The following is a 16,883-nucleotide window of genomic DNA, read 5'->3' on the forward strand; positions in this document are numbered from 1 at the left end:
GATAAAGTATGCTAAGATGACGTATACAATAAAGTAGGCTAAGATGATGTGCCGTCACCTGTGGTCCTTCATTTGTTTTGAAAACATTAGTCCAAGCTTCCTGCTTGAGACAACTACCTCGACCTATAATTCAAACGGCCTACGTGATTTGTAATCTATGTCATCTGTGTGTATGTTCGTATGTTCGAGGTACTGTCTGCTTCCTTTATGATTTGTAAACGAGATTGTAGTCAGATTTGAATTAGCCATCATCATTGGCAGACCTGTACAAATTTCCTCTGATCTTCATCATGTAATCTCAGAGAATAGAAGTATTTTTTGTACTCAGTGTTTTCTACTAGAACCTCATGCCAGAAAGAGATCGAATGAAGTTATAACTATCATCATGAGTTTAACATATCTCCGTCGTCATAACACAAGAAGATATTGACTTCGTAAGTTATCATCAAACCCCAAGACACTCCAATGAGTATGGAAGTGCATAACCAACCGACTTAGCGCAAGATTATCGCAAGCCTAACATAACCTCACAGGGTGCCTTATTATACAAGGCAACAACCCTTAAACATGGACAAGGCTGTGCAACCTCAGGCTTGAAACTAACTTGCCAAAACTAGAGGATAGGATTGCACAGCAAAATGCAAGCACAATGGCCAAGATGTTCCTCTCAGAAAGAGACTCTATCTCGAGGAAAAGAGCCAGAGAGGAACTTGCTAAACGCCCAGAGATTCAAAGTCCGAGTTCCTATGGTAAGGACCAAAGTGACAACATCAAGAGTCTAAGCATGGCAGAGATACTGTTGCAGCTAAGTCCAGACGCAACACAGGGCACACAACATCTACCACCCTGGAAGAAGGACACTGCAATATACAAATACACAAGCCTGCCAAGAGCAAAACAAGACTGCACAAAAGAAGAGCTAAGAGCTGCAGCCTATGAGGGAATCAGAAACACTGAGATCATAGGGGCACAAACATACTACACCGATGGCACTGTAGATCCTGAGAATCAAACTATGGGAGCTGCAGTATATTCAAGAAAATTCACAGCCTGCTGGAGGACCTCCAACCACGCCTCGACTATGCAGACAGAATTAACAGCAATAAGACAGGCACCACTGTACTCACTGGAGAATGAAGAAGGGCCAGTAATCATCCACACCAACTCAAAGTCCTCAATGCAAGCCTTGCAACATCAGAAAAACAAAGAGAACAAGGCGCTGCTGGCTGGAATTAAAGCACTGCTGCACCAGCACAGCGAAAGAGGAAGACCTGTCACCTTAAACTGGATACCCAGTCACATAGGAATTCCAGGCAACGAGAGGGCCGATGAGCTAGCCAAAAGCACAAAGCACATTGACAGAGTGCAGATACATATACAACCTGCACTGCAACAAATCAAAAATGCAATGAAACCACTCTGCGAAGAAGACTTGCTAAAAGACCATCGTGAGTGGGTAGGAAAGAACTCACTTGTCTGCCAAATGGTATAAGAGGTCGACCGACCTAGTGCCTCCTCCCATAAACAGGCACACACCAAGAAAACTTGCTGTGATCATCCACAGACTCAGGCTAGGATATAAAGCCTGCTGGGAAATCGTGAAAAACATTGTCAGAACATGTGAACACTGTCAAGAAGAAACACAGCAACCACTCCTTCACTACCTGCTGGAGTGCAGAGAAACAGCACAGCTAAGAGGTGCAGCACAAATTGATTTACTTGCACAAGAAGCTGAGCATGCAGCTGCCACAGTCACAAAAACGATCATTGAAAACTTAGAAGAGCATGCCCAGATGCTCTACAACCTACTTCCACCAAGGTAAATAAGCTAAAGTAACATCAATCACCCTCATCACATACCCTCATTGTAAGGCTCTATCCACATCATCCACTATCATTCTTCTAAACTTTATCTACCACTGAAATCCTCCCGCAGGGACCCAAGGGAGTAAAGGGTTGGACAACCCCACCTGCACAGTTTCTCTAATATTCGAAAGCCTTACATTTTTCAAACTTCTACTTCAATATGACATGATGGCCCTCTCTTACTGACACCATTATCCTTCCCCTGTTCACTCCTATCTCTACAACTAAAAATATTTCCAAACTCATAAGAATAAACATGAACCTAATTAATCTTTTCAGATCACCTACGGGGCAAACAAGGGAAAGGCCCGTGCCAACAAGAAGTGTTGGCTTAATACAAACAACAACAATCTCACCAAGATCAGTCCACCTTCAGCTTCCCAGCCCAAGGATGTCTGGCAGCTCCAGACGAAAGCTCGCTTTAAGAGAGAGAAGAGAGAGAGAGAGAGAGAGAGAGAGAGAGAGAGAGAGAGAGAGAGAGAGAGAAAATCGTTAATGACTTTCATGACTATGATATCATAGTTTATATGTAAAATTCAAATATATACACCTAATTTGACGCTGTATTTGACCATGACCTCTATCGGCGCTCTACTAGCCTGTTAAAGTAGCACGGAAAAAGCAGCTATTCGCAAAATAGAGAAGAATCTCTACAAGTGTAACGCTGCTGAAGTAGCCATTACTTTTAATAAAGTATGCTTGAGAGAGGGTCTGCTTCCTAAGTATATTATTATCATTATTATTATTAAATAGTAAATATATAGATGTATGTATCTACTATATTCACACACACACACACACACACATATATATATATATATATATATATATATATATATATATATATATATATATATATATATATATATATATATATATATATATATATATAAACATATTGGAGTAGGGAGACGCGTTCTGTCTTTCATCCATTTATTAGCGCCTACTCCAATATGTTTATTCCCTGAGTAATTGCTCCTGTCTCCATACTTTATAAAACCTCCAGAGGATGTCCATGATACAACGATTAAACTTGTCTTAGTTCATTCCATCTTCACTCCTTACAATGAACGGTTGGTGTTTAAGCAGTCTCTTTTAACCTGTTTTATCATTTTTACTTTGTTCTTTTATGTAATTTTAAGACTTTTTTTTCTTTTTTTAATATATGTGAATTCCTGTTTTTTTACACTTTTATTGTTTGTTATTTATAAATGTGTCTTTATCTTTCACAGACTGATGATGCACAGAGAATTTCATGTGCGAAACGTTTCTTAGAATAAATTTATGTTTTAATCGTTGTATCATGGACATCCCCTGGAGGTTTTATATGTGTATTCACTGACCTGCTATATATATATATATATATATATATATATATATATATATATATATATACTGGAAGATTGGGGCATCTAGAACGCCGTAGATTCAGTAGGAATAAAACAGCAAACAGCCACAGTAGCATTTTAAATTTATTGGCCAAATTTTCGAGACTACATGTCTCATCATCAGGGCTGTAAAATACAAAGAATAAAAATTAAAAAAAAGACTCAGTTAAAAAAATCACAAAGTCTAAAAACAAGAAACTTGAATTTAAAACAAACAAAAATAAGCTAAAACATTATTAAAAAACATTGAAAACCTAATACTGAAAAAAAAAACTTTTTAAAATTATATATATAAAAAGTTATGGTGTTAAAATGTATTGTACCTTACTCTATCTGAGCTAAGAACTGAGTGACATTCTTAGTTTTTCAGGAGGACGACGTCAACTTAGGCGATATATAAGATCGTGGAAGAGTTCTGACTGTTTAGGGAAGGAACAAGCTGTTTAATAGTTAATGATTCCAGGATGGAGAGAGAGTGGTCATTGGGTGCTTGGGCGATAACATTAAAGTCTTCATAAGTGAATGATGTCTTGCATTTCTTACAGTGGTCTCTTATATTAGAAAATTCTTTAGTTTTTAATTGACATCCAGTTCGATGACTAACTCCAAGATGAGAATCAGCTCTGACTTTGAGCAATCTCTTAGTGGCTCCGATATATTTCCCAACTTTACATTTTGGGCAAGTGAAACAATAAACCATTAGAGATCGCATCAAGGCAGGAAGCCTATCTTTATGGTGAAATAATGACCCAATTGTCTTGGGATTTTTTGAACATAATCTGATGTCTATAGCTGGAAATGTACTGCGAATTGAGTCTTGTAGTGTTTGTTTGAATTTCTTCGAATGTACAAAAGGAATGGAGGCATACATGAGCAATTTAGGGACATTAGGTATGGACAGACGGGGTTGAAATATATTATTCAAGAAACTATTTACATACTTGTTGAATAAGAAGGATGGATACGAATTATTTTTGAAAAATTGTAGTAAAAACAGAATTTCCTCGTGAAAGTTGTGCCAGGTAGAGGATAACATGTAGGCACGGTGCAACAGTGTGAAAATACTATTTAATTTAAAACTGAAAGAGCAATTGCTGTAAAAGTTCGTACCTTGACCTGTAAATGTCTTTTTTCTAAAAACACTGGTATTAAAACCTTGAGGAGTTCAAGTGATTAAAATATCTAAAAATGGAAGTTTATTGTCGTCTTCGTGTTCAATTGTGAACTGTATATTTGGGTGTAAGCCATTAATATATTCTAAGAAATTTTCTGCCTCCGCCCTAGATCTAAATAAAGCAATTGTGTCATCTATATATCTTCTGTAAAAGAGAGGACGACATGTTGAAGAACATCTTTCAAGCATTTGTTCTTCGAGAGAGCACATGAAGGCATTGGCCATAACTGGACCTAAAGAGGATCCCATAGAAACTCCATCTACTTGTTTGTAAATTATCTTGTTAAAAATAAAGTGAGTGTCCTGCACTGCAATTTGTAAAAGTTTTCTAAAATTGTCCTTGTTAAAGCCGTGAAATAAAAAAATCATCAACAGAAAAGATTTTCTCTAAAATAATATCGACCGTCGCCTGCAACGGTATATTTGTGAAGAGGGATGTGACATAAAAACTAACCATATGCAAGTCACATCCTGGGGTAAAATATCAGGTACAAGGCTGGCGGAATTATGTAAAGAATACTCATTATTGGCGAAAGGCTGTAACATTGGTACGAGATATTTAGCTATTTGATAGTTGGGAGTATTATAATTCGTATCCATCCTTCTTATTCAACAAGTATGTAAATAGTTTCTTGAATAATATATTTCAACCCCGTCTGTCCATACCTAATGTCCCTAAATTGCTCATGTATGCCTCCATTCCTTTTGTACATTCGAAGAAATTCAAACAAACACTACAAGACTCAATTCGCAGTACATTTCCAGCTATAGACATCAGATTTTGTTAAAAAAATCCTAAGACAATTGGGTCATTATTTCACCATAAGGATAGGCTTCCTGCCTTGATGCGATCTCTAGTGGTTTATTGTTTCACTTGCCCAAAATGTAAAGTTGGGAAATATATCGGAGCCACTAAGAGATTGCTCAAAGTCAGAGCTGATTCTCATCTTGGAGTTAGTTATCGAACTGGATGTCAATTAAAAACTAAAGAATTTTCTAATATAAGAGACCACTGTAAGAAATGCAAGACATCATTCACTTATGAAGACTTTAATGTTATCGCCCAAGCACCCAATGACCACTCTCTCTCCATCCTGGAATCATTAACTATTAAACAGCTTGTTCCTTCCCTAAACAGTCAGAACTCTTCCACGATCTTATATATCGCCTAAGTTGACGTCGTCCTCCTGAAAAACTGAGAATGTCACTCAGTTCTTAGCTCAGATAGAGTAAGGTACAATACATTTTAACACCATAACTTTTTATATATATAATTTTAAAGTTATTTTTTTCAGTATTAGATTTTCAATGTTTTTTAATAATGTTTTAGCTTATTTTTGTTTGTTTTAAATTCAAGTTTCTTGTTTTTAGACTTTGTGGTTTTTTTAACTGAGTCTTTTTTTAATTTTTATTCTTTGTATTTTACAGCCCTGATGATGAGACATGTAGTCTCGAAAATTTGGCCAATAAATTTAAAATGCTAAGATGGCTGTTTGCTGTTTTATTCCTACTATATATATATATATATATATATATATATATATATATATATATGTGTGTGTGTGTGTGTGTGTGTGTGTGTGTGTGTGTGTGTGTGTGTGTGTGTGTGCATACATTGTATAAAAACATAAAATGCTATACAGATACGGTAACCCTGTAACCAAAAGTACAGTATTGCACATGGCAGACTTGGGCTGGTGTCCAAAAATAACTACCATCATTGAAATGATGATGCACCTGCTATGCTACAGTTCCAATCTGCGTTTGGTAAAGGCAAGGGATTGACTAACCCATCGGCCTCCCCTTTCGTAACCTCTTCTGAGTATACAAGAATTAATTACTACCATTTCTGTTAAAATGAGTGCAATGAGTATCGGGTAAACTATTGACATTAGCAGGATTGCTGAAGGTTGCTCAAAATTGGCTTCTAAATAGTGTCCATAATGTATATGTTCCTTTTCCAAGTAAAGCTCTGTACTTTATGCAGAAGGGACTTCTCCTCAGACTTCAAATCAATTAATTTTTTTCTTTCGTCACTAACAGTGGATGTGATAGACATCCCAGTGTCATATTTCGCGGACTTCCTTAATCTTAGTTCATTGTAATTATGAACCATTTAGTTAAAAAGGTAATTTCAGTAAAAAGTTTGATTAAAAAAACAAAAGATATTTAGATCTGAATTTATTCAGTCTGATTCAATATCTCAAAAGTTGTCAAATAAATAATGATAAATTTCCAGAGAATCTTAGATCATTCATTTACAACAGGACATATTATTAATTTCATAACTTTAGCAGATTACAGATTAAAAGTTATAATCATTAACGAAAACTTTTTTTTTCGTTATAAAAAATTCATCACTCAAGTACTACAAGAATCACTGATACAAAACCATTTGACAAAAAATGAGGAAAATCTTAAAAGTGTGTTTTGCATCATTATGAAAGCAGGTGGTTGGAAGACAACAAAGAAAACTGCAGCATGAACACCAAACAGAAGGAGGCTTAATCCTTGCAAGGGAGTCCATCAAGTTCTTTTATAACGTCCTTATTCGTCTTCTTATGCTCTTCCAAAGCGTCAATAATTTCCCCAATACCTGAGACAGCGTCAGCAGAAATAGTACCGTCATTGACAGCTTGCTCGGTGAGCGCCGTGCCCTTTTTGATCTCTTCGGCTATATCCTCCAGAATACCTGCCATGTCGCCCGCCATGCAAAGAGGGCTACCCGTCTCTCCCGCTGGCATTGGTACCATACCTGGTGGTCCATCTGCTCCCATACCTGGTGCTCCTGCTCCCATACCTGGTGGTCCTCCTCCCATACCTGGCGGTCCTGCTGGTCCCATACCTACTGGGGTCTCTGGTCCCATACTTGTTGGCCCTGTTGTTTCCATACCTGTGGATCCTGTTAGGTCCATTTCGTTGTCCACATCTCTCTTTTTGCGGTAGTAATACACATAGTAGCACCTGTATACCCAGCCGGAATAGTAATAATAAACGTATCGGCAGATTCTAACCCAGACACCTCTAAGGGCTCTGACCGTTTTGTTTACGTCACCCTTAAGGGATTCGACGACGGCCAACGCAGTTGATGACACTCTTGGAAGTCCCGGATCCTTGTTAGCTGAAGCTGCTTCCTCCAGGCTTTCCATGGCACTGATGAGGGAATCCAAGGCCTCATCCAGCTTGAGTGATTGTGCTTTCAGTGACCCCACGCACTCACAAGGATCTAAGTAAATTTGGAATTGTTAGTAAGCCAGCTACTACTATTACTTATATTATTAGCTTTTTCATCATTAATTCTAAAGTTTTGTAAAATACTGCAGGTTTCCAGAAAATAAGAAAGTTTATAATTTTTTTGTTTTTTGTTTTGTTTTTTGTTAAGACATTTTCTAAACTTGAGGAACTTTTAACCGAATAAAAATAAAACAAAATGATAATAATGGTTTGCAGGTATCATTAAAAAGGCAATTTTTAATAAAGGCTCTCTTGTAATAATTTCATTGAATAATTTTTGAGAGATTGAGGAAATATTTATATTATTTAACACCTCCGCATTTCAGCAGAGCTCGATAAGCTAGTGAAACAGTATTATTATTATTATTATTATTATTATTATTATTATTATTATTATTATTATTATTATTATTATTATTATTATATTATGCTAAACATGCTTCACTTTACACGGTCTCTTGTGTGTGTTTTAAAGTGACAGAAATATGATAAGGCAGTATGATTTTCTTGCTTAAAAATATGAATCGTTGGTGGAGCAACTTTGTAAGTCTAAAAGAGAAATATCTCTAAACAGTGTGATTTGTAACAAACAGAACCTTTCTAAACTTCGTAAACTTCATGACGTAACTGAAACTAAACTCTCTGCCACTGAATACTTGTTCCTTTATTTACTGAAATACTTTATCGACTCCTGCCTCTTGACGTATTTTATAGAAAACAAAATAGGACTTCAGTCTCTTACCATTCTCGGATGCTGGCCCTCCCGATTTCTCTCCCTCTCCTGCGGCGAACAGAAAAGAAGAAAATGGGACGTAGCATAAGTCTTTGTCTTGAATATAGTATATATCAACAATAATCAGAAGCAAATTTAGCAAAAGCGGGAAAGCCTGAACGAGAAAGCAAATCAAATATCAAACATGACCAGAAACGCAAATAGATATAGACATATAATATATATACATACATACACACACATATATGTGAATATATATATATTATATATATATATATATATATATATATATATATATATATATATATATACATATTATATGTTGGCGTTGTTAGAAACGCCATTTCTTAAAGAAATATCCTGGACATCTTACATGATCTTAAGGAGAAATATTTCTAGCTTGTCGCTTTAATTTTGCACAGGGAACAAAATGCACATTTGCCTTGTGACGAGAAGAATAATATCAAAATGAATCCTGCCTGAATGATGGTACTTGATATTAATTACTTTCGCTCCAAAACGCCAAGTTCAAACGAAAGTCTCAAAGGAGTTTGATGTATAACAAACGTTTCCGCACAGTGAACATGAATTAAGCAGAACAGTATACTATTTCTTACCTTTTTCACCGTGGAGTACTTACGTTTCTCTATATCGTGTTCGTGCAAAGATGTGGGTGTGTGTATAGAATCAAAAGATAATAGAGTTCAGTTTTTGGTTGGTAACTGTTATGTATCGAATACCACTCGTAATGGCCGCTCTGTGGTATTTGGTGGGATTCCTGTCTCTCGAGAGACGCTGTCAGATCCTGCAAGGTAGCTTCGCCTGGGATGACCACATCTTGGTTTGCCGCATCGTGACGAAGTAGCTGGAATGAACTGGGTTCCAAGTAAGAGCTAGACTTTCTCGGTGCTTCGCTTGGAAGGTGACACCAACGTCGCTCTGTTTCATGACGGAGTCGCGGTAGTTGTCTGGGCGCCAAACCTAGAGGGTCCACACGAGAGTCGTGTCTTCAGTGGCTCGCCAATGCTTGACTTCTGACGGAATATGGTTAGAATGGAGTATATTTATACACCGCTGCGTTTACACCCACGTAAGAATGAAGAGAGCAGGTGTTATGGATTCGGCCCCAAATACCGTTAGCCTTGGTCTCCTCTTGGAAAGAAAAGGGAAAGGATAAAAGAAGAAGAAATGTACCATACTACGGGGGCGAAACGATTACAGAAAGTTAATAAGCAAAATACAATTCGGTTAGAGGATACATATACATATATGTAGGTACATATAGATTTATGTTTATGTGTGTGTGTGTGTGTGTAATTCTCCTTGTGTGTAAGTTATTTGAAAGGTAAAGTGATTTTGATACCATATATATATATATATATATATATATATATATATATATATATATATATATAGATATATAAACTTTTGCCTTTATTTATATAATATTCCTCACGTTCCATATTTTCGTGATTCAGTTTTACACACACACATACATACACACACACACACACACACACACACACACACACACACACACATATATATATATATATATATATATATATATATATATATTGCTTCTTTTGGTTTTTTCCACCTGTTGTTTTATAACTGCTAATGTGGTGTTAATAAGTATATAAGTATGTATGCCTCCAACTTTTTATTCGTAAATACAGTTTATTTTTAATTCTATTTCAGCCTGGAAAATGTATCAAGCGATACGAAATGTCTTTCCATAGCTCCATTATGTAAATATATATATATATATATATATATATATATATATATATATATATATATATTATGTGTGTGTTAACAGGATACCTCGTGTTATCTGGATGAAAAATAGCTGTAATGATCCAAAATTGTTCTACCGAGTTCAATAGAATTATCGGATTCCTCGTGCAAAGTTATCTGTCACGCAAGCAACAACATGGTTAGAGTTTAGATAGTATACTTAATAATGTAATTGTAAATATTTAGCTACATCTACGTGAAATTCTTTTTGAACACAGTAGTTTATCTTTTAATTCTTTATCAGGCAACATACAATCTGCAGAAACCATTTCCTTTTCACTTGGCTACGTGGTCACTAAAAACCCCTTGGATCCGAATGAGGGGCCAATACAGAAACTCTAACTCCCGTGATGGGATTCAAACCCACGCATACTAGGTTATGGTTAGGTCAACCTAATGTGTGAAGAAATTGTTAAAAGATCATTGTGTTTATTACAGTTGTACACACACACACACATATATATATATATTATATATCTATATATATATATATATATATAATATATATATATTATATATATATATTATATATATGTGTGTGTGTGTGTGTGTGTGTGTGTGTACAACTGTAATAAACACAATGATCTTTTAACAATTTCCTCACACATTAGGTTGACCTAACCATAACCTAGTATGCGTGGGTTTGAATCCCATCACGGGAGTTAGAGTTTCTTTATTGGCCCCTCATTCGGATCCAAGGCTTTTTAGTGACCACGTAGCTAAGTGAAAAGGAAATGGTTTCTGCGGATTGTATGTTGCCTGATAAAGAATTAAAAGATAAACTACTGTGTTCAAAAAGAATTTCGAATGAGATAAAATTTGTCTTCACGCAAATGTAGCTAAATATTTCAACAATTACATTATTAAGTATACTATTTAAACTCTAACCATGTTATTGCTTACGTGACAGATAACTTTACACGAGAAATCCCATAATTTCATTGAATTAGGTAGAACAGTTTTGGATCATTACAGTTATTTTTCATGCAGATAACACGGGGTATGCTGTTAACACACACAGACACGCACGCACACACACACACACACACACACACACACACACACACATATATATATATATATATTATATATATATATATGTATATTTATTATATATATAATATATATATATATATATATATATATGTGTGTGTGTGTGTGTGTGTGTGTGTGTACATACATACATACATACATATGCATAATGGAGCTATGGAAAGGCATTTCGTATCGCTTGATACATTTTCCAGGCTGAAATAGCGATTAAAAATAATCAGTATTTGCGTATAAAAATTTGGAGGTATACTCACGTTATATGCTTATTAACACCACATTAGCAGTAAAAAGACAGAACAGGTGGAAAAAACCAAAAGCAGAGGCAAGAAGCACCAAACACCTATACCCTCGATGGTACCGTAAAGCAGACTAATTAGAAATGCAGGATACGAGAGAGAGAAGAGAGGAGGGCTGGTCGAGCACAGAACCAAGGGTTAAAAACAAGAGCAAACTATGCAATGTACAGTTGAGTTGATGCTGACCAGAGACTGAAGGCAGGGACAGTCAATTTGATCATTAAAGATTCGAGGGCGGTTAGTTCCTCCTTACTTCGCGTTCTTCCCACAGTACTAAAGTCGTTGACGTCTATGTGTGTTTTGCAAGTCTTGCTATGGTTTCTCACATTCGACTGATCAGGATTAGATAGTCGACTGCCTGTTGTATAGCTAATCTCTCAGTGAGAGGAGATTCGGATCTTTAAAAGCCTCCTGGTACATACGTTATGTCTACTGTCTGAGTGTCTGCTCCCGCCTTTGTAATATCTCTCTATCTATATAGATAAATGGCAAGGAAGAACGTTTAATCCAGTAGTATCGCCTAGACTTTCCATAATTCTGACTTCCGAGATTAATTCTAAAATTTCAGTCGTAGCGAAGAGTACGGTACAGTACACGTTTAAGTAGTATAGGTACGATCTTCCAAGAAGATGGATTACGAATCGTTGCGCTGCAATGCTGGGTCCAACCAATTTTTTTCTAATGCAGAGGCCGATGGGACGGCAGCCCAATGCCAATAAACAAAAATAAACAGAGGAAATAAGAGAAGACGGAAGAAGAGAAATCAAAAGTCTCAGAATCGTGCAATCCGAGAATTACTATTTTCCGTAAGGAAGAAGTCGCTAGACAGGTATAACGAAGATACCTTTCCGGGAATCGCGAGTGCCTACCTCTTCCAGGATTTCAGTCGATGCGTCGGTGTGGTTTTATGACTGGTGGTTGGTGGAAAATACAATGGAGGGAGTTGTTTTCTTTCTTCGATTTCAGTCAGTCATTTTCGTAAATATTGTATCGTTTTTTTCAATGTCGATGATCACAACTGTCCTCAGTATAGTTTGTAACAGTCAATAATAATTCGTTTTAAGTTTGCGAATAAAATTTTGCGTAGGTCGGAATGATATGGGGCGTTGAATTTGAAATTCCAGTTTCAAAGGGAACGCGTTTCCAGTATCTATTGAAATACATTATTGCCTCAGGGATCATTTAAACAGATCAGCCAGCAGATTGGCGTGCCTTGTTCATGTGAGGCAGTCATAGATCGTTTTCATTCAGGTGATGAACTCTGTATGGGAAACACAAGAAGTATTCTTCAAGTGACGGTTCACTGATGAACGTCTCTGTAGCCCCGAAACCATCAACATGATTCTGGTCAAGTTCTACAGACCGGCTGCTGCTATGCTGAAACATTGAAATCTTGTTTGAATACTCTCATCTCATATGACGAAAGCCTGCTTTGAAGGTCAGATAAACAACTTAACTATGATATGTTCTAATTTATTGAAGACTGAACGTATCTTATAAATCTTCCCTCGGAATCCTGTTCAGTAACGTCGAAAAGGCTGAGTTCAGGGGAAGTATTCAACATTTGTGTTAAGGATATCTGTGCTAGGGATATGCTCGTCGTCATTAGGATCTCGTCAGTTTTGACCTGAAAACTATAACGACTGTCGTGAAAAGAAACGGTACCGAAATGCGTTAGTTTTAAGGTCCACGAGTTTCGGCAGGTGACTGGACGTTCAAGAACAGAGCGAGAATTCTTACGATAGTGAAAGAAGAAAGCCAAAGTATATAGAATTAGGGAGCTCTCCCTTATCCTATATACTTTGAAGAGAGCTTTGTCCATTGCTATATTGGGTCGCTGTTTACCATTTGCGTTCTCCACCTTCCTCTGTCCAATGCATTCTGACTTCGTATAAACCTTTCTTCCTCATGCATTTGCTGTTTTATCCTTCCATCTGAACTTTGGCCTTCCCCTTCTTGTCCTTCCCTCCAACCTCTTTCGTTCCCTTTACTGTACCTCCTTTCATATTCTCTTTCTACCATCTTACTTCCCACCCTCTCCTAACAACAGATTCATAGCGCAACTGCGAGGTTTTTCTCGTGTTACACCTTTCAATTCTTTTACTGTCAATTTCCGTTTCATCGCTGAATGCTCTCACAGGTCCCAGTGCTTGGCCTTTGGCCTAAATCCTTTATTCAATTCAATCCTCCCCTCCACCTCCATGCTCATGCATATATGTGTTATATGTATATGTGATATATTAACTATGTCATACAGTAACATATGTGCTCATGTGTGGGTGGGCGGTTGTTGTGTAATATCTTATCACCTCCCCAACGAAAAAGAAACTGTGGCATCGTTTCGTTTATCAGTGACTGATGCGATCAGGTACACTAGCTTCAATTACCTCGTCTAGTCCTGAGGTGAACTATCACGATTTATATTGGAGAATGGTCACAAGTGTCTGTCCCAAGTCCTGTTCTGAAGGCCGCTGTGTCATCTTCCTTGTGAAAGCAATTTTGTAGTGTGTTGTTCACAAAAAAAACTCCCTAACTTTGAAAATGAAGCTCTAGAACTAAATTAAGAATGAAAGAAATCTTTTTTAGAAGTTTAATATAATGACGAATGCATGATACCTGTCGTTACAAGAAAGGACAGATTAAAAAAAACTTAGAGTCATTTATTATTTTTGTGACATTTATTATTTTTGCAACATTCTTCGTCACTTCAGTAGCAGTTTTGATCATTGTGATATCTTGGAAGTTTGGTTAAAAAGATTTCAAAATTAGCAGAACTAACATTGGAGAAAGTACATCAGCATAATACAAAACAGTTAAGTTCCTCAAGTAGAAGTACTGCTCTAGAAAACACAGGTTCCTTTAGCATTGATCATTTTAGGTCAACAGAGTGCGAAGTATGATTAAAACCAACGAGGAAGCTATTTCCTAAAGAGTAATGTTTTCTTGGATAAATGACATAAAAGCGGAGAAGCAGTTAGGTCTCGTATATCAGAAGAGACAGTATAAATTACTTGGCGCACAAAAAAAAAAAAAAATAGACTATTTGTCTTTTACGCTTGTGTGGGTTGAGAGAGAGAGAGTATGAACAGATGTCAAAACTGTATCTCGTGATGGTTCACCTCACAAATGTTGACCAGTTATTTCACAATGCTCTGGTTTAATTTGTAAAAGTCCTGCAGCCTCGTTACCATCTTTCATTGCATTACGTAACACCCAATCACCTTGTCGTCTCCCAGATAAATGCCACATAGTCAGTCAGTTCTTGAAAACGTTCTCGTATGAAAAAAAATTTATATGAATATCATTTTTCAAAAGTAAAGAAGAAAATCATATGCATAACCTGTACTTTGTATTGCATCAGTGTTGTAACTGGTATGATTTCGCACAGAAAAAAATAATTATGTCTTCCATTTCAATTATCGTCTTGCTTTATCTCTCCCTGATTCTTGCAATTCTTCGAAATTGCGAGCCCATTGTTCTCAATTCTTTTTTTTTTTTATTCTTTCCATCTGGGTGGGCTAGATACCGGTTCTAAGTTGACCACCATCTCACCGGCCCTTGTATAAGAAAAAATAAAGATAGATATTAATCAGGTATAAATGATCATCATTTGATTCCTGCAAAAACAGTTTTTCTCGATCGGGTGGGTTAGAATGAGGCCTGAGTGCTCTCGGTGGATGGACGTTTCCATAAAGACCCCATATCAGGTCAGTGATCTAAGTGGGGGTTTTTGTGCTAGATTAAATTTAATATTTTAACGCACATCCAACGCGACCAGTTAGCCGGACAATGAAACCCTTCAAACAGAAAACCCGGTATACAAGGCAAAAGTATTTTCTCCAACTTAAAGGGAAAAAAATATGAAAATTGGAACTGCTGCTGCTTCAACTTCTTCCTCTTGGTATTTTTATTTTCTCTACATTCCTTCGCCCACATTTTTTTAAAATGCATATATGCTTCATTGTCCTTCTTCCTCTATGTAGGACTTTCTAAAGCTTAAAAAATCTCCACAGTTCTTTGCACTAAGTTTGGATATTGTCAGGGAAGTTTATCTAAATGTAACTCTAATCTTAAGATCGTAATGAGCAATGGAAATATGTCAGACGAAAAATCCCCCTCTCCTATCCCGCGCAGTGTGAAGAATGCGACCGTTCACCAAAACTCAATGCCTATTGCGAGTTTCAGTATTATCATTCAGTAGATAAAACCTGTTCATATGGAACAAGCCCACCAAAGGGGCCATTGACTTGAAATTCAAGTTTCCAAAGAATATGGTGTTCATTAGGAAGTAAGAGAAAGTAAAGGGAAATACAGAAAGAAGAGATCCCACGTATTTAAAAAGCATGATAAATAGATAAAAATGTGTTAAAATGCAAGAAGAATAGTATTAGGGTAGTAATGCATTATATTTTCGCTTGAACTTCTGAAGTTCCAACTGCGCGACATTCTCTGGAGGGCTGTTCCTAAGCCCAACAGAGTGAGGAAGAAAGGACCTCTGCAACTGAGAAGTTTGACAGCGAGGCACATTTACTGCATGTTGGTGCTGCTGTTCAGCGACTCTGGTTGTTCTCGGGATCAAGGGTCATTTGTGAATGTGAAAGATCTCTGTTGAAATACAATTTATGAAAACGTGACGAACAAGAGACCATCTGCCAATGGTCCAAGTCATAACTGCTACTATTAGGAAAAAGAAACCTACCACCACAAACCACTCTATCTGAAAGAGATAAATCTCTGGCAGAAGCTGACATCCACACCAGAGAACAGTATTCCAGTAAAGGGAGTACAAATGACCTAAAACAGGTTGCATTGATTTTCTCACTGTTATAGACATATGAGACTTTACGAACAATGGCTAACTTTCGTGCGGCATTTGCTAAAACTTTCATTAGATTTTCCTCAAAAGTTACACCTAGAATAGTTAGAGCTTCAAACTTAATAAGCAGAGTTTCATCCACGTAAAGGGAAGGTAGGGGAGGGAAATCTGTACTTGATCTGCTAACAATAGTGTTCTCGTTTTACTGAAATTCAGCCTCGTACCCCACCGACTGCACTGTTCCTTGATCCGGTCCAGATCCCGATTGAGGCTGAGGAATGAGGATATACTGATTGACAGATACGTGTAATAGGTAGTGGTTTAATCAAAGAGACTCAGTTTCTCATTTTCTTTTTTATTACAAAATTAGTACAGGGTGCTGGTTGAGGTAAGTCCAGCGGCTCCGCCGTGAATCCTCTCGAAGCCCATCTCTCACTCGCGCTATTTCACACAGGCTCCACGCACCCAGGGTTAGGTTTTCCAAACTATCACAAAAGATAAATTTAACATAGTTTACACTAAA

General features: G+C 36.9%; 1 long non-coding RNA gene across 1 annotated transcript; it reads right to left on the reverse strand.

The window, feature by feature from the left end:
- Nucleotides 1-6,594: 6,594 nt before the first annotated feature.
- LOC135216040 (uncharacterized) lies at nucleotides 6,595-8,619 on the reverse strand. The gene is made up of 2 exons (XR_010314788.1): nucleotides 8,405-8,619; nucleotides 6,595-7,654 (listed from the first exon to the last, which is right to left on the reverse strand). It is a non-coding gene; the product is annotated as an uncharacterized LOC135216040 (long non-coding RNA).
- Between the last annotated feature and the right edge of the window lie 8,264 nt (nucleotides 8,620-16,883).

Source organism: Macrobrachium nipponense, chromosome 6 (genome assembly GCF_015104395.2).
Source record: "Macrobrachium nipponense isolate FS-2020 chromosome 6, ASM1510439v2, whole genome shotgun sequence".
Lineage (NCBI taxonomy): Eukaryota > Metazoa > Arthropoda > Malacostraca > Decapoda > Palaemonidae > Macrobrachium > Macrobrachium nipponense.